The following is a 19,374-nucleotide window of genomic DNA, read 5'->3' as shown; positions in this document are numbered from 1 at the left end:
GGTAAAAAATATATATATATTTTTTTACATATGCAAAAGTCGTGAAACACCTGTAGGGTATTAAGGTTCAAACTACCCCTTGTTACGTTCCCCGAGGGGTCTAGTTTCCAAAATGGTATGCCATGTGGTTTTTTTTTTTTTGCTGTCCTGGCATCATAGGGGCTTCCTAAATGCGGCATGCCCCCAGAGCAAAATTCGCTTTCAAAAAGCCAAATGTGACTCCTTCTCTTCTGAGACCTGTAGTGCGCCAGCAGAGCACTTTTCACCCCCATATGGGGTGTTTTCTGAATCGGGAGAAATTGGGCTTCAAATTTTGGGGGGTATTTTCTGCTATTACCCTTTTTAAAAATGTAAACATTTTGGGAAAACAAGCATTTTAGGTAAAAAAATTTTTTTTTTTTTACATATGCAAAAGTCGTGAAACACCTGTAGGGCATTAAGGTTCACATTACCCCTTGTTACGTTCCCCGAGGGTTCTAGTTTCCAAAATGGTATGCCATGTGGGGTTTTTTTTTGCTGTTCTGGCACCATAGGGGCTTCCTAAATGCGGCATGCCCCCAGAGCAAAATTTCCTTCAAAAAAGCCAAATGTGACTCCTTCTGAGACCTGTAGTGCGCCAGCAGAGCACTTTTCACCCCCATGCGAGGTGTTTTCTGTATCGGGAGAAATTGGGCTTCAAATTTTTGGGGGTATTTTCTGCTATTACCCTTTTTAAAAATGTAAAATTTTTGGGAAACCAAGCATTTTAGGTAAAAAAAATATATATTTTTTTTACATATGCAAAAGTCGTGAATCACCTGTAGGGTATTAAGGTTCACTTTACCCCTTGTTACGTTCCCTGAGGGGTCTAGTTTCCAAAATGGTATGCCATGTGTTTTTTTTTGCTGTCCTGGCACCATAGGGGCTTCCTAAATGCGGCATGCCCCCCAAAAACCATTTGTCGCTCCTTCCCTTCTGAGCCCTCTACTGCGTCCGCTGAAAAATTAACATAGACATATGAGGTATGTGCTTACTCGAGAGAAATTGGGTTTCAAATACAAGTAAAAATTTTCTCCTTTTTACCCCTTGCAAAAATTCAAAATTTGGGTCTACAAGAACATGCGAGTGTAAAAAATGAAGATTTTGAATTTTCTCCTTCACTTTGCTGCTATTCCTGTGAAACACCTAAAGGGTTAAAACACTTACTGAATGTCATTTTGAATACTTTGGGGGGTGTAGTTTTTATAATGGGGTCTTTTATGGGGTATTTCTAATATGAAGACCCTTCAAATCCACTTCAAAACTGAACTGGTCCCTGAAAAATAGCGAGTTTGAAAATTTTGTGAAAAATCGGAAAATTGCTGCTGAACTGTGAAGCCCTCTGGTGTCTTCCAAAAGTAAAAACCCATAAATTTTATGATGCAAACATAAAGTAGACATATTGTATATGTGAACCCAAAAAAAATATATTTTGAATATCCATTTTCCTTACAAGCAGAGAGCTTCAAAGTTAGAAAAATGCTAAATTTTCATTTTTTTCATCAAATTTTGGGATTTTTCACCAAGAAAGGATGCAAGTTACCACAAAATTTTACCACTAAGTTAAAGTACAATATGTCACGAAAAAACTATCTCGGAATCAGAATGATAACTAAAAGCATTCCAGAGTTATTAATGTTTAAAGTGACAGTGGTCAGAATTGCAAAAAACGCTCCAGTCCTTAAGGTGTAAAATGGCCTGGTCCTTAAGGGGTTAAGACTCCTTACATCTTGTACAGAGCTGTATTACACTCATATACATAGGAATCAGACCTTACAGTCCCAATACTAATTATTGTAGAATGACTTACACTTTATCGGGTAATAGGGATTTTTCTGAGTGTTTGGGGGCTTCTCCTACTGAACGCCGCTGACAAGGCCGCTCATATTTCACATTGCAAATTCATTTCCATGCACATTTTGCACCTGGCCCAATGGTATTCCGCTTTATTATTTGACTTATGGCTGAGAACTAGAGATGAGCGAACTTACAGTAAATTCGATTCGTCACGAACTTCTCGGCTCGGCAGTTGATGACTTATCCTGCATAAATGAGTTCAGCTTTCAGGTGCTCCGGTGGGCTGGAAAAGGTGGATACATTTCTAGGAAAGAGTCTCCTAGGACTGTATCCACCTTTTCCAGCCCACGGGACTGGAACTAATTTATGCAGGATAAGTCATCAACTGCCGAGCCGAGAAGTTCGTGACGAATCGAACTTACTGTAAGTTCGCTCATCTCTACTGAGAACAACACAAAGCATCACTGTATTCTGTATCTTATAAGGCTTCCTACATTTGATTGTGAAATATTACTTTGCATTTTTTAATTTCCTTTATTTATGCCTTATTAGGTCATATGGAAAGCATAAAGGGAACCTCCTCACCCAAATCCCCTCTATTATTCAGAGAGGAGAGTCCAGCCCTTCTTTGTAGAGGAAATGTATGGCCAGGCACTATGGGGGAGATTTATCAAAACCTGTCCAGAGGAAAAGTTGTTGAGTTGCCCATAGCAACCAATCAGATCGCTTCTTTCATTTTTGAAAAGGCCTGTGTGAAAGGAAAGAAGCGCTCTGATTGGTTGCTATGGGCAACTCAACAACTTTTCCTCTGGACGGGTTTTCATAATGTTTTTAGACTTATCTTTAGTAAAGCCCCTTTAATGGGTTATTCCCATTTGGGCATTTTTGGCATATCCACAGGCAGTTTTCTAATATATGAAAAGACTCGGTGACTCACCAAAATGCTTCTCTTTAATCCAAGAGGTATCGAGGTGTACACATCAGGGCGGAGGGGGGCAGGGAGCGAGGCAGGGGGTGCGGGTAGGACTGCGCGGTTTCGTGCCGGTCTGGCACTTCTTCAAGCTACATGCACTACGTGCATGTAGCTTGAAGAAGTGCCAGACCGGCACGAAACCGCGCAGTCCTACCCGCACCCCCTGCCTCGCTCCCTGCCCTACTCTGCCCTGATGTGTACACCTCGATACCTCTTGGATTAAAGGGGTTATCCAGGAAAATCCACAGAAATGTTGCCTGTATTTTCTGGAATAAATCACTTCTTTGCACTTTAAGCTGGTGTGCTGCAGTCGCCTTCAATGGTGTATATATACATATATATATATATATATATATATATATATATATATATATATATATAGTATACAGAAAAAGAGGATTGCAGCAGCACACATTGGTCAAAACATGTAGGCTCTCAGTGCACTTTTTGATCAAAACGTGTCCCCCATCCACCACGGGGAGGTGGCCTCATTTAGGATGGGACCCTAGCACAAATTGTGAGCCTAACGCTCAACTATCCACTCACCTCTGCTGGGCATATAGCCTCTGACTGGGTGACATGCTGGATCCATTTAAAACTCCACCTGTGAAAAAGGGGGAGGGGTGCACAGCTAAAGAGGGTGCCATTACCCCCTGAATTGTACATACAAGAAAAAAGAAAGATAGCCAGCACAACAGCCTAATACACGGGTGTACACTGCCATGGCAGATACAGAGTATACAAAAAAAGAGGATTGCAGCAGCAGTTGAGATATATATCTCAACTGGCTCCAGAAAGTTAAACAGATTTGTAAATGACTTGAGTTGTTCTTTTCTGTCTAAGTGCTAAGTGATGACACCTGTCTCGGGAACTGTCCAAAATAGAAGCAAATCCCCATAGCAAAACCTCTTCTACTCTGTGCAGTTCCCGAGACAAGCAGAGGTGTCAGCAGAGAACACTGTTGCCAGACAGAAAAGAACAACTCAACTTCAGCAGCTGATAATTATTGGAAGGATTAAGATTTTTTTAATTGAAGTAATTTACAAATCTGTTTAACTTCCTGGAGCCAGTTGATTTATATAAAAAAAAAAAAAAAAGTTTTTTCCTGGATAACCCATTTTAAAAGAGAAGCATTTTGCAGTTTGGTGAGTCCCCGAGTCTTTTCTGCTTTTGTTTCACATTGTATACCGATTGCCACTGATCGTCTCCTCTACAGTTGCTCACATTATATGGTAGAGACAGATATTCACTTTTTTTTTTTCTTGATTCATCTTTCTAATAGATGAGCTTGTACGCTACGCAATGAAAAGAAATGTGTGTCCCGTAGATAACTCTGACTTGGCAGTGGAATAACATGTGACTTGGCAGTAGAGTAAATGAAAATAAACTGGGTGATCACCACCGAGGAGGATAACATAATATTACAGAGGGATCTGGGGAAGCTGGAGGCTTGGGCACAGACATGGCAAATAAAATTTAATGTGCATAAATGTAAGGTTACGCACTTGAGCCGTAAAGACAACATGTACAATTAGGTGCTAAATAATAAGACATTAGGTAAAACTCTGGGGGTACTGGTGGACAGTAAACTCTACTTTAGTGATCAGTGCCAGGCAGCTGCTGCCAAAACTAATAAAGTCATTGGATGTATGAACAGAGACATAGAGGCTTTGGACAGGGACACAGTTTTACCGGTGCAGAGGAGAGCGACAAAGATAATTGATGGTATGGGAGGATTACGGGACCAAGACAGGTTATCAATCTTGGGTATATTTAGTTTAGAGAAAAGACGTCTTAGGGGGATCTGATCACGATGTACAAATATATGAAGGGACAGTACAGAGATCTTTCTAGTGATCTTTTTATACCTAGGCCGATAACTATGACAAGGGGGCGTCCTCGACATCAGTGTTTCCCAACCCAGTCCTCAAGGCACACCAACAGTCCAGGATTTTAGTTTTTCCCTGTTCTATTCCAATGGAGAAACTGAAAAAACCCGGAATGTTGGTGTGCCTTGAGGACTGGGTTGGGAAACACTGCTCTACATCATGAGGAAAGAAGGTTCCACATCGTCACAGATGAAGATTTTTTACTGTAAGAGCAGTGAGTTGGGAATTATAGGGCAATTGACATTAGCCCTATAGGAGTTTCTCTCCTTCCTCCGGATCAACAAAATAGGGTTATATATTGAACTTGATGGACTCTTCTTTTTTCAACCTTATAAAATATATACGTAAATATATTTAAAAAATAAAAACATTTACTCATTATTATTATTTGTATAAACTTGTAAGGGAATTCTGATGTGGACATCGGTGTCATATCCAGAAATACGGTAGGTCCTGTACTGGACACCAAGAGTCCAACTTATCTTATGTATTGGCCACCAAAATCCTACTCATCATCTGTACTGGATACCAAGAATACTATTCATTTTATGTACTAGACACCATGAATACTATTCATCTAATGTATTGGCTACCAAAATACTACTCGTCTTACGTACTGGACACCAAGAATACTTCTCATCTTATGTGCTGACCACCAAAATACTGAGCGCCCCACGCAACTCCTGCAGTCCTGCCCGGTTAATCCACGGTTGAAGTCTGAAGTCGTTTACTTAGCGGTGAGCACAGGATTCATGTTGGTGCTATGCCACTACCTTGTGTAATTGTATCTATGGTCCTAATCACTTCCCAGCACCTCCGCATATAACGAGATTTGGATTTGCATCACCATCCCGTGCTTATGGTACAGAGATTCAGCAGTGCCTCCTAGTTACCACATTGTCACGTCTGTTCCTGTCCAGCTGATCTGTGCCTGCCCTTTTCCTGTTGTCCTGACCCTTCTGTACCTTGCTGACCTCCTGTGCTTCTCCTGGACTGTCAGCTACCTCCCAGTATTCTGATCCAGCTTACTGACACCTGGCTGCACCTGAGCCATTTTGCCCTCCTATCATGCAACTACCATATGTGGTAACAGGGTGTGATGAGGGTAGATGTTGTTACCCTAGGGGCAGGTGGCATTAACCCCTTGTATTCGTGACACCAGGACAGGATTTATGTTCAATACCTCCCGAAGGTATACCGCTAGATCCTGGGCTAGGCTCGGGGGCAATAATGACTACGACACCAAGTTACGGGTAACGGTAGCTTTACTGAGGGTAGACAGATGGTAAAGTCTATATAGTTCAGGCAGGGCCACAGAGGTGACCAGTGACTCAGAGACCTGAAGGGCTTGCTGGGACTTGTCACTTGTAGTAGGACTGGACAATGTGATGCAGGCCACGCTGACTTGACAGATGACAGGGACTGACTTGACTTGACTGATGACTGACAAAGCTATGACTGTAGCTTACTTGCATTGTTGGTGGCTGCAGGACTTGACTTTGAGGCCTCCAACACTCTGGGCACACACACTAGGCACGACTGACCTCAGCAAAGACTTATCTCCAAAAGAGAGAAGAGCAAAAAGAGAGAGAAGCTCCACCCAGGGCTTATATGGGGGAGACTAGCAGGGACCCCATAGGTCACTCTTGAAGTCACCTCTTGGGTAACAATCATGACATATCACATGGTACAACTCTTAAAGCAACAAGACATTTTATAATCCAATACACTGCAGAACATATGTACATGGGGGAAACAAGTACAAGGAAGCCCAGGGGACACTGAAGGGAGACTGCCGGACTGGGAAGCAAGAGTATGGGGTAACACCTCCCGTACTGGGTCACCACACATATAGAGCAGTGTTTCCCAACCAGGGTACCTCCAGATGTTGGAAAACTACAACTCCCAGCATGCCTGGAAAGCCTTAGGCACCGGGGTGCTCTGGCCCATCTGTCCAGCTGCCACCTAACTGGGAACAATCTTGGAGAAGCAACCTGGTATCTCACCTGCAGCCGTCCAGCTTCTGCATCCTGGGACAGGATAAAGGGTGAAAACCAGGGCAATAGTTAGACTGCCCTCTCAAGATAGACCCAAAGTCAAACTGGTAGGTGGCAGAGCAGGTCCGCACCCATTGGGGTGTTACAGATGGGCGTGCATTCTGGTAGATGCATCGTGACTTTAGGAGTCTGGGAGTATTTTGCGTGTCTCCGTTTTTAGTCATTTGTGAAGCGCAGTTTAGTTATTAAAGCCACTTCCTCCTCTCGAAGACGCGGTGACGCTTTCGGTATTGACTTTTGGTTCCCATTTGTACAAAAAAGTGCCAAGTAGCAAGTAAATACAGAAAACTCCATAAACTTATTCACCAATGTATGATGTGCTCGAATTTAGGCTAAAGGGGACATTAAACTGAACAAATGTTTCTAAACAAAACTCTTTATAGAAGAAAGATGAATGTCCAGCGCCAACTCGTGAAAAAAGGAACTTCTTTATTTAGTTGCCATAGGAAACATCACATGGACTCAAGTAACGTGACGCGTTTCGGCCCGCAGGGCCGAAACGCGTCACGTTACTTGAATACATGTGATGCTTCCTATGGCAACCAAATAAAGAAGTTCCTTTTTCACGAGTTGACGCTGGACATTCATCTCTTTATAATTTCATTTCCTATAGGTTAACTTTTAATCCTATAAAATTTGGAGGGGCTACTTTTTTAACCATGTAGGAGTACAGACATATACACTGTACAATTGTGAGTTAACTCCAGAGCTGTACATTGTCACTGACTTCATCTAATGGGCACAGGGGTTGGAGCAGCGGATGCCTCTGAGATTTATAGGCATGCTGGGAGTTGTAGTTTTTCAACAGCTGGAGGACCACAGTTTAGAGACAGCCACCAACATGTATGCCCAGGGTCCTGTGAGAAGACGGAGATTTGGTGTCATCAGTTGTTGCTGTATAAATAATAATTCTCTACATAGGGCTTTATAATGCACAAGTGGAGTGTCCCTTGAAGTGGAGTGTCCCTTTAAAGGGGTACTCCGGCCCTAAGACATCTTATCCCGTAGCCAAAGGATAGGGGATAAGATGTCTGATCGCGGGGGTCCCAACGCTTGGGGACCCCCGCAATCTAGCATGCAGCATCCACCTGTGAGCACTGCAGGAAGCGCTCCAAGTCTCCATCCCCAGGGAGGCATAAGACTTGGAGCCTCCAACGCTTCCTGCAGTGCTCATCGGTGAGTGCTGCATGCTAGATTGCGGAGGGGGGACCGGGCGGAGTACCCCTTTAAGGTAGAAGACATCTAGCGGCTGGTTAACCAATAGTGATCAATTGTGGACTGATGGTTTACCTTAGATATGCCTGTAGAGACGCTTTGTCCATGTTATACAGTCATGGTATAACAGTAAATGTTGGCACCCCTGAAATGTTTCTAGAAAATGAAGTATTTCTCACAGAAAAGGATTGCAGTAACACGTGTTTTGCTATACACATGTTTATTCCCTTTGTGTGTATTGGAACTAAACCAAAAAAGGGAGAAAAAAAAAACTAATTGGACATAATGTCACACCAAACTCCAAAAAATGATGACAAGTCTGAGGACTTGAGATCCAAAATTGGGAAAAAAATATCAACAATCTCAAGGTTACAAGTCCATCTCCAGAGATCTAGATTTGCCTTTGTCCACGTTGCGCAACATTACCAAGAAGTTTGCAACCCATGGCACTGTAGCTAATCTCCCTGGGCATGGACGGAAGAGAGAAATTGATGAAAGGTGTCAACGCAGGATAGTCCGGATGGTGGATAAGCAGCCCCAAACAAGTTCCCAAGATATTCAAGCTGTCCTGCAGGCTCAGGGAGCATAAATGTCAGCGAGAACTATCCGTCGACATTTAAATTAAATGAAATGTTATGGCAGGAGACCCAGGAGGACCCCACTGCTGACACAGAGACATAAAAAAGCAAGACTACATTCTGCCAAAATGAACTTGAGTAAGCCAAAATCCTTCTGGGAAAACATCTTGTGGACAGATGAGACCAAGATAGAGCTTTTTGGTAAAGCACATCATTCTACTGTTTCCCGAAAACGGAATGAGGCCTACAAAGAAAAGAACACAGTACCTACAGCGAAATATGGTGGAGGGTCAATGATATTTTGGGGATGTTTTGCTGCCTCTTGCACTGGGGGCCTTGAATGTGTACAAGGCATCATGAAATCTGAGGATTACCAACGGATTTTGGTTTGCACTGTACAGCCCAGTGTCAGAAAGCTGGGTTTGGGTCCGAGATCTTGGGTTTTCCAGCAGGACAATGACCCCAACCATACCTCAAAAAGCACCAGAAATGGATGGCAACAAAGCGCTGGAGAGTTCTGAAGTGGCCAGCAATGAGTCACCTGTGGAGAGATCTTAAAATTGCTGTTGGGAAAAGGCGCCTTCCAATAAGAGAGACCTGGAGCAGTTTGCAAAGGAAGAGTGGTCCAACATTCCGGCTGAGAGGTGTAAGAAGCTTATTGATGGTTATAGGAAGATAACTGATTTCAGTTATTTTTTCCAAAGGGTGTGCAACCAAATATAAAGGATGGTAATATTTTTGTCCAGCCCATTTTTAGAGTTTGGTGTGATATTATGTCCAATTAGATTTTTATCCTCCTTTTTTTGGTTTAGTTCCAATACACACAAAGGGGATATCATGTGTATAGCAAAACATGTGTTACTGCAATACTTTTCTGTGAGAAATACTTCATTTTCTTGAAAAATGCCAACAATTAAGGCCATGACTGTATGTACTGTGCAGACTATACCGCACTGGAATTACACAGGTATTCACAATATAATTAAATAAATATATATATATATATATATATATATATATATATATATATATATAATTAAAAAAAATAGTATATAGGAGTAAAAAGTCTTATTGCATTCCAGGAACAAACAAAAAAAGCTAAGTTATATGTTCTTCAAAATGATGGTTTAATAACAATAAACAGAAAAAAAAAAAACAATCTCTCACAGCAACATCAATGTCAAAAAAAAAACGATGGCTCCGCGAACGAAACAAAAACAAAAAATTATTGAAGACCAAATTTAGTTGGAGTTATAAATGTCTATGCGAACTAACTAACAGAGCTTATCATCTTATTTTCAAAAGCCTTCTAAGAAAACAATTGGGTACGCTGCTCTGATCTGAAATGATGTCAGTGTCCTCTGCACTGGATTTATTATAAGGTGCATGTCTATGGAGCGCAGTTGTACAGATTTTAACAACAATTTCTGCTTTTGTAATGAATTAGGCGCACTAGGAGATCAATCTGCAACTAATGCAACAGCTGTAGGCACCCTGATTGAAAACCACAGGTCTTTTGTTTCAATGGGTGGGGTGGTTGATGTGTGGGAGGGAGGAAAATGGAATTGTGGGATTTGTAGTCAAAAAAACATAAGTCAAACAGGAAATACAAGTTCACAAAAAGCTAGCCACAGTGTTATGGTAATCTCATGACATAGCCCTTTAGTCCCAAGACAAGCGCAAATCCTTCCTAAGCATGTCCATTACTGTCTGCCAGGTATGTACTAAAATCACCTTATGGTGGATAACCCTTTTAATCCTTTCAGTACTTATGAGCTTCTGAAGTTGAGTTGTTCTTTTCTGTCTAAGTGCTCTCTGATGACAAGTGTCTCGGGAGCTGTACAGAGAAGAAGCAAATTCCCATAGCAAACCTCTTCTACTCTGTGCAGTTCCTGAGACAAGCAGAGATGTCAGCAGAGAGCACTGTTTCCAGACAGATAAGAACAACTCAACTTCAGCAGCTAATAATTATTGGAAGGATGAAGATTTTTTAATAGAAGTAATTTGAAATCTGTTTAACTTTCTGGAGCCAGGTGATCTAAACAAAAAAGTTTTTTCACGGAATACCCCTTTAAGTCCACATAACCACATACTCTGACAAATGTACAGAAAGTGGATTTAAGGAAGAAAACAAGATTGTCTAATGCATCTGCTTATCTGAAGTCACGGTTCACATTGTTCTCACAGGCACGATAAATCCTTTAACCCCTTACCGACCAAGGACGTATATTTACGTCCTTAGCTGTCTCCCGCGATGACCACGCGTCATATCGGGTCGGTCCCGGCATGTATCTGAAGCCGGGACCCGGGGCTAATAGCATGTGGCAGCGATCGCGGTGCCGCGTACTATTAACCCTTTAGACGCAGCATTCAAAGTTGAACACCGCGTCTAAAACGAAAGTGAAAGCTGCCCGGCTGCTCAAGGGGGACTGATTGGGACCACCGCAGTGAAAATGCGGTGTGCCGATCATCTGGGACACGACCGAAGGGTGTCTTACCTTCCTCCGGCATGTCCCTTCGGCGATTGATTGCTCCAAGCCTGAGATGCAGGCTTGAGCAATCGACCGCCGATAACACTGATCACTGCAAAGCTATGGCTTTGCAGTGAACAGTGCTGGCAATCAGTGTATGCAATGTTATAGACCCCTATGGGAGCTATAAAACTGCAAAAAAAAGTGTAAAAAAAAGTTAATAAATGTGATTTAACCCTTTCCTTAATAAAAGTTCAAATCACCCCCCTTTTCCCATTAAAAAAAACACCATGTAAATAAAAATAAATATAAACATATGTGGTATCGCCGCGTGTGTAAATGTCCGAACTATAAAAATATATCATTAATTAAACCGCACGGTCAATGGCGTATGCGCAAAAAAATTCCAAAGTCCAAAATAACATATTTTTGGTTACTTTTTATATCATGAAAAAATGAATAAAAAGTGATCAAAAAGTCGGATCAATACAAAAATGGTACCTCTAAAAACGTCAGATCACGGCGCAGAAAAATAAAAAAGTTAGAGGGCTCAGAACATGACAATTTTAAACATATAAATTTCCGTGCATGTAGTTATGATTTTTTCCAGAAGTACAGCAAAATCACACCGATATAAGTAGGGTATCATTTTAATCATATGGACCTAAAGAATAAAGATAAGGTGTCATTTTTACTGAAAAATTTACTGCATAGAAACGGAAGCCCCCAAAAGTTACAAAATGGCGTTTCTTCTTCAATTTCGTCGCACAAAGTTTTTTTTTCCCCGTTTCGCTGTAGATTTTTGGGTACAATGACTGATGTCACTGCAAAGTAGAATTGGTGGCGCAAAAAATAAGCCATCATATGGATTTTAGGTGCAAAATTGAAAGGGTTATGATTTTTAAAAGGTGAGGAGGAAAAAACGAAAAACCCTGCGTCCTTAAAGGGTTAATAATCACTTTTTAATTACTTTCTAAAACACTCAAACTCTGCCCCATAGGCAGCAACAACCTCATAAAATCGAAATAAAATATAAACTTTACAAATGTTTTTTTTTTTTGTTTTGTTTAGCTTCCAAAAATACTCACACCCCTGAATAGTTTCGGTAGCAGATCTCAGTGAATCCTCTGGTAAACAATGAGTAGCAATAGACAGAAGCTATAACATATATATATATATATATATATATATATATATATATATATATATATAGGCTTTCCCTGTAGGCATCTGTATGTGGGTACATCAAGAAGAAAAGTAAATCTGTGAGTAAGAGTGCGGTGGTGGTACTGTACCTCCTTCGGGATCCCTTCCTTGTGTCGCTGGTTGTAGAATCTGCTTCTATTATGCACTTACATTGACTTCCTCCTTTTCTTTTCAGCATTAACTTTATCGAGAAAAACTTTCTGTTTCCTGCTACTAAGAACCAGCCCATGTTTGGCAACATTTCCAGAGAACAGCTGTCAGCACCCTGTTACCAGATGGACAGACAAGCAACCGGAGAAGATAGATTGCTTAGATTTTTTTCATAGAAAACCTACCTTATAGACTGGGATACTATTTTTGGGCGATCAGTCTTCCGAGCCAAGTTAGGATATATATATATATATATATATATATATATATATGTTATTGGTTTGGGAAGTTGCAACTCAATGGATAGAACAAATGAATTTTGTTGGCTCCTATAACCACTTAAAGGGGTACTCCACCCATAGACATCTTTATCCCCTATCCAAAGGATAGGGGATAAGAAGTCAGATTGCGGTGGTCTTGCAGCTGGGACCCCTGCGGTCTCTGTGCAGCACCCAGCATTTGTGTAGAACGCTGGGTGTGGGCAGCGGGGGGTCGTGATGTCACGGCCATGCCCCCTTGTGATGTCACGCCCCCTCAATACAAGCCTATGGGAGGGGGCCTGGCGGTCCGCCAAGCCCCCTCCCATAGACTTGCATTGAGGGGGTATGGCCGTGACGTCACGACCCCCAGCGCCCGCTCCAAGCATTCGGAACAAAATGTTCCGAACACTGGGGCAGCAGAGTACCCCTATTAAGGACATCTGCACTTTTGTGTTTTCCTCCTTGCCTTCTAATAGCCAAAAGTCGTTCACTTTTCCCACACACAGTCCCATATGACATCACTCATTTTATCACCATATCTACTGTGAAACAGAAAAAAATTATTTTCTTGGGCAAGATTCAAGAAAAAAAACACAGTTTTGTAAATTTTTGGTGCTTCCATTTTTTCGCAGTGCGCTTTTTGGTAAAAATGAAAGTTTTGGTAAAACGTTACCCAATTAATATAGATTTTTTTTTTTTTACTACATAAACTGGGCTATATAACCCCTTAAGGACTCAGCCCATTACTCAGCCCTTTTTTGCAAATCTGACCACTGTCACTTTATGTATTAATAACTCTGGGATGCTTTTACCGTTTATTCTGATTCCGAGATTGGTTTTTCGTGACATATTCTACTTTATGTTAGTGGTCGATACTTGCATTATTTCTTGGTGAAAAATGAAAATATTTCTTGAAAATTTTGCATTTTTCTAACATTGAAACTCTCTGCTTGTAAGAAAAATGGATATACCAAATGAATTATATATTGATTCACATATACGATATGTCTGCTTTATGTTTGCATCATAAAGTTGACAAGTTTTTACTTTTGGAAGACACCAGAGGGCTTCAAAGTTCAGCAGCAATTTTCCAATTTTTCACAAAAATATTAAAATCTGAATTTTTCAGGGACCAGTTCAGTTTTGAAGTGAATTTGAGGGTCTTTATGTTAGAAATACCCCATAAATGACCCCATTATAAAAACTGCACCCCCCAAAGTATTCAAAAGTATTCAAAATTACATTCAGAAAGTTTGTTAACCCTTTAGGTGTTTCACAAGAATAGCAGCAAAGTGGAGGAGAAAAATTTTAATCTGCATTTTTTACACTAACATTTTCTTTGGGATTTTGGAGAGCGAATTTTGCTGTCATGGTTTTGGGGGGCTATGATGCTTTTAGGAAGCCCCCATGGTGCCAGAACAGCAAAAAAAATACTTCACATGGCATGCTATTTGGGAAACGACACCCCTCATAACAAGGGGTACATTGAGCCTTTACACCTCACAGGTGTTTGACAGCTTTGTGTTGAAGTTGGACAGCAAAAATGTAAAATTTGATTTTTAACACTTAACCCCTTAAGGACTCAGGGTTTTTCAGTTTTTGCACTTTCGTTTTTTCCTCCTTACCTTTTAAAAATCATAACCCTTTCAATTTTCCACCTAAAAATCCATATTATGGCTTATTTTTTACGTCACCAATTCTACTTTGCAGTGACATTAGTCATTTTACCCAAAAATTCCCGGCGAAATGGAAGAAAAATCATTGTGCGACAAAATCGAAGAAAAAACGCCATTTTGTAACTTTTGGGGGCTTCCGTTTTTACGCAGTGGATATTTCGGTAAAAATGACACCTTATCTTTATTCTGTAGGTCCATACGGTTAAGTGATACCCTACTTATATAGGTTTGATTTTGTTGCACTTCTGGAAAAAATCATAACTACATGCAGGAAAATTTATACGTTTAAAAATGTCATCTTCTGACCCCTATAACTTTTTTTTTTTTTTCCACGTACAGGGCGGTATGAGGACTCATTTTTTGCGCCGTGATGATTTTACGTTTTGATAGGACTTTTTGATCACTATTTATTCATTTTTTAATGGTATAAAAAGTGACCAAAATACGCATTTTTGGACTTTGGATTTTTTTTATGTGTACGCCATTGACCGTGCGGTTTTATTACCGATATATTTTTATAGTTCAGACATTTACGCGATACCACATATGTTTATTTTTATTTTTATTTACACTGTTTTATTTTTTTATGGGAAAAGGGGGCTGATTCAAATTTTTATTAGGGAAGGGGTTAAATGACCTTTATTAACACATTTTTTTTACTTTTTTTTTGCAGTGTTATAGGTCCCATAGGGACCTATAACACTGCACACACTGATCTCTTACACAGATCACTGGTGTGTATTAACACACCTGTGATCAATGTTATCAGCGCTTGACTGCTTCTGCCTGGATCTCAGGCACGGAGCAGTCATTCGTCGATCGGACACCGAGGAGGCAGGTAAGGGCCCTCCCGGTGTCCTGTAAGCTGTTCGGGACGCCGCGATTTCACCGCGGTGGTCCCGAACAGCCTGACTGACTAGCAGGGATAGTTTCACTTTCACTTTAGAAGCGGTGGTCAGCTTTGACCGCCGCTTCTAAAGGGTTAATACCGCACATTGTCGCGATCGGCGATGTGCGGTATTAGCCGCGGGTCCCGGACGTTGATGAGCGCCGGGACCGACGCAATGTGATGGGGGGTCGCAGCACGACCCCGCTTCATATCGCGGGAGCCGGCGCAGGACGTAAATATACGTCCTGCGTCGTTAAGGGGTTAAATGCTGGTGTTACCCCAAATTTTTCATTTCACATGGGGCAATAGGAGAAAATTCCCCACAAAATGTAAACCCCTATTTTCTTTTGAGTATGGAAATGCCTCATATGTGGATGTAAAGTGCTTTGAGGGCTCACTACAGGGCTCAGAAGGGAAGGAGCAATATTAGGGTATTGGAAAGAGAATTTTGCTGAATTGGTCTTTGGGGGGTATGTTGCATTTAGGTTATCCCCTATGGTGCCAGAACAGCAAAAAAAAACACATGGCATACTATTTGGGAAACTGCACCTCTCAAGGAACATAACAAGGGGTACAGTGAGCCTTAACACCCCACAGGTGATTGACGACTGTTCGTTAAAGTTGGATGTGAAAATGAAAAATTTGATTTTTAACACTAAAATGCTGGTGTTACCCCAAATTTTTCATTTTCACATGGGGTAAAAGGAGAAAAATGCCCCAAAATTTGAAGCCCAATTTGTCCTGAGTAAGGAAATACACCATATATGCGCGTAAAGTGCTCTGCTGATGCACTACAGGTCTCTGTAGAATTTGGCTGGAATTGAAGTCGGGGCATTTACAAAGCCTCCATGGTGCCAGAACATCGGAATACTCTCATATGTGACCCCCATTATGGAAACTACACCTCTCACGGAATGTAATAAGGGGTGCAGTAAGCATTTACACCCCACTGGCATTTGACAGATCTTTGGAACAGTGGGCAGTGCAAATAAAACATTTTATTTTTCATTTTCACGGGCGACTGTTCAAAAAAACCTGTCAGACACCTGTGGGGTGTAAATGCTCACTGCACTTGTTACATTCCGTGAGTGGTGTAGTTTTTCAAAATGGGGTCACATGCAGGGGGGCACTGTTCTGGCAGCATGCTGGGTTTGTAAACGCATATGGCCTTCAATTCCAGCCATATTTTCTATCCAAAAAACTAATTTTGCTCCTTCTTTTCTGAACATTGTAGTGCGCCCGCAGAGCACTTTACATCCAGATATGAGGTATTTCCCTACTCAGAAGAAATGGGGTTACAAATTTTGGGGTGTTTTTTCTCCAATTGCCCTTTGAGAAAATGAAATATTTGGGTTAACCCCTTAAGGACCAGTGGTTTTTCCACTTTTATTTTTTCCTCCTTACCTTTAAAAAATCATAACTCTTTCAATTTGGCACCTAAAAATCCATATGATGGCTTATTTTTTGTGCCACCAATTCTACTTTGTAATAACATCAGTCATTTTACCCAACAATCTACAGCGAAATGGAAAAAAAATTATTGTGAGACAAATTTGAAAAAAAAATGCAATTTTGTAAGTTTTAGGGGCTTCCGTTTCTACACAGTAAATTTTTCAGTAAATTTTTAAAATTGTCATCTTCTGACCCCTATAACTTTTTTATTTTTCCGCAGTATGAGGGCTAATTTTTTTGGGCCGTGATCTGAAATTTTTAGCGGTACCATTTTTTTTATTGATCGGACTTGTTGATCGCATTTTATTCATTTTTTCATGACATAAAAAGTGACCAAAAACACAAAAAATGTTGCGCGTACGCCATTAACTGTGCGGTTTAATTAATGATATATTTTTATAATTCGGACATTTCCACATGCGGCAATACCACATATATTTATTTTAATTACACAGTTTTTTTTTTTTAAATGGGAAAAGGGGGGTGATTCAAACTTTTATTAGGGGAGGGGTTAAATGATCTTTATTCACTTTTTTTTCACTTTATTTTTTTGCAATGTTATAGCTCCCATAGGGAGCTATAACACTGCACACACTGATCTTTTACATTGATTAGTGGTTTCTCATAGGAAACCAGTGATCGATGATTCTGCCGCTTGACTGCTCATGCCTGGAACTCAGGCACTGAGCAGTCATTCGGCGATCAGACACCAGAAGGCAAGGTAGGATACCCTCCTCATGTCCTACAGCTGTTCAGGATGCCGCGATTTCGTCGCGGCGATCCTAAACAGCCCCCTGAGCTAACCGGCAGTGATTTAGTTTCACTTTAGATGCGGCGTTCAACTTTGAACGTCGCGTCTAAAGGGTTAATAGCGCACGGCACCGCGATCATTGCTGCGGGCCCGACCCGCTATGATGCGGGGCCACGACGTGGCCCCGCGTAATAGAAAGGGAAAGGAATCATGACGTACCGGTACATCCTTGGTCCTTAACCTCTTAAGGACATAGGACGTTCTCTAACGTCCCCGCTACCTGGGCTTTAATGCCCAAGGATGTTAGAGAACGTCCTGTTGTATTTCCGGTCTCTGCCGCTCGCTGGGCAGAGATCGGAAGCGGATGCCTGCTGAAATCCTTCAGCAGGCATCCAGGGCAAACGCCGAGGGGGGCCATGTAGGCCCCCCATGTCAGTGATCGCCGCAAATCGCAAGGGAAATCGCCCTTGCGATCTGCGGCGATACCGGGCTGATCGGGTCTCTGGGACCCGACCACCCGGTAATTTTGCATGATCCCGGCTGTGATCCGTCGGTTAACTAACCGACCAATCGCAAGGGGGGGGCGGTTACTTCCTGCCGTCCTGCCCGGCCCCTTGAAGTCCGGAGAGGACGGGAGGAAGACCGGAGGACGCGGTGGGGGACGGGGGAGTGCTGGGGACCTGCCCCGGTACTTACCTCGTCCCTGAAGACCCGGATCCCGGCGATGAAGGCGGCGGCGGCGACAGGTGAGTGGATCTTCAGCCGCGGTTGGGCCCTTTACAGCAATGCACGTCGCCGTAAAGCGACATGCATTGCTGTAATGGGACCCTGTATACTACAACTCCCAGCATGCCCAGACAGCCCTTGGCGTCTGGGCATGCTGGGAGTTGCAGTTTTGCAACATCTGGAGGTCCACAGTTTGGAGACCACTGTGCCCTTCCAGATGTTGCAAAACTACACATCCTCAGCATGCCCTTACTGTCCAGGCATGCTGGGAGTTGTAGTTCTGTAACATCTGGCCCTTCAGATGTTGCAGAACTACAACTCCCAGCATGCCTGGACAGTTTTGGCATACTGGGAGTTGTAGTTTTGTAACATCTGGAAGGGCACAGATTGGGAACCACTGTATTAGTGGTCTGCAAACTGTAGTCCTCCAGATGTTGCAAAACTACAACTCCAAGCATGCTGGGAGTTGTAGTTCGGCAACATCTTGCTCTAAAGATGTTGCCGAACTACTACTTCCAGCATGCCTGAGAATGTTTGGGAGTTGTGGTTTTGCAACAACTGGAGGCACACTGGTTGGGAAACATTGTCTGTTTCCTAACTCAGTGTTTCCCAACCCGTCTGCCTCCAGCTGTTGCAAAACTACAACTACCAGCATGCACTGATAGACTGTGCATGCTGGGAGTTGTAGTTTTGCAACAGCGGGAGTTCCCCCCCCCCCCCCCCCCCTCCGTGAATGTACAGGGTACATTCACATGGGCAGGGGGCTTACAGGGAGTATCAGGCTGCAGGTTTGCGATGCAGCAAATTTTGCGTGGCAGCTCAAACTCGCAGCGGGAAACTCGCTGTAATCCCCCGCCCATGTGACTGTACCCTAAAAACATTACACTACACTACCACAAAATAAAATAAAAAGTTAAAAAAAACACTACATATACACATACCCCTATACAGCCCCCTCCCCTCCCCAATAAAAATGAAAAACGTCTGGTAAGCCACTGTTTCCAAAATGGATCCTCCAGCTGTTGAAAAACAACAACTCTCAGTATTGCCGGACAGCCGTTGACTGTCCAAGCATGCTGGGAGTTTTGCAACAGCTGGAGGCACCCTGTTTAGGAATCACTGGCGTAGGATACCCCTATGTCCACCCCTATGCAAATCCCTAATTCAGGCCTCAAATGCACATGGCGCTCTCACTTTGGAGCCCTGTCGTATTTCAAGGCAACAGTTTAGGGCCACATATGGGGTATCGCCGTGCTCGGGAGAAAT

The 19,374-nt window shown here is 42.2% G+C and overlaps 1 protein-coding gene across 4 annotated transcripts in view; it reads right to left on the bottom strand.

Annotated features, from left to right (window-relative positions):
- Positions 1 to 19,374, bottom strand: part of LOC130367819 (cytokine receptor common subunit beta-like) — a 198,656-nt gene that overhangs the window by 76,003 nt on the left and 103,279 nt on the right. The window contains exon 1 of one of the 4 annotated variants that reach the window (XM_056570648.1): positions 2,401 to 2,537. The exons of 2 other annotated variants lie outside the window; for them this stretch is intronic. The gene's annotated coding sequence lies outside the window, so the exon portion shown is untranslated. Of the gene's footprint in view, positions 1 to 1,828; positions 1,876 to 2,400; positions 2,538 to 19,374 lie in introns of those variants that run through there. One more of the 4 variants, XM_056570649.1, reaches the window with a different exon arrangement.

The sequence above is a fragment of the Hyla sarda genome, chromosome 4 (genome assembly GCF_029499605.1).
Source record: "Hyla sarda isolate aHylSar1 chromosome 4, aHylSar1.hap1, whole genome shotgun sequence".
In the NCBI taxonomy this organism is placed as follows: Eukaryota; Metazoa; Chordata; class Amphibia; order Anura; family Hylidae; genus Hyla; species Hyla sarda.
This window is presented reverse-complemented; position numbering and strand designations above follow the sequence as displayed.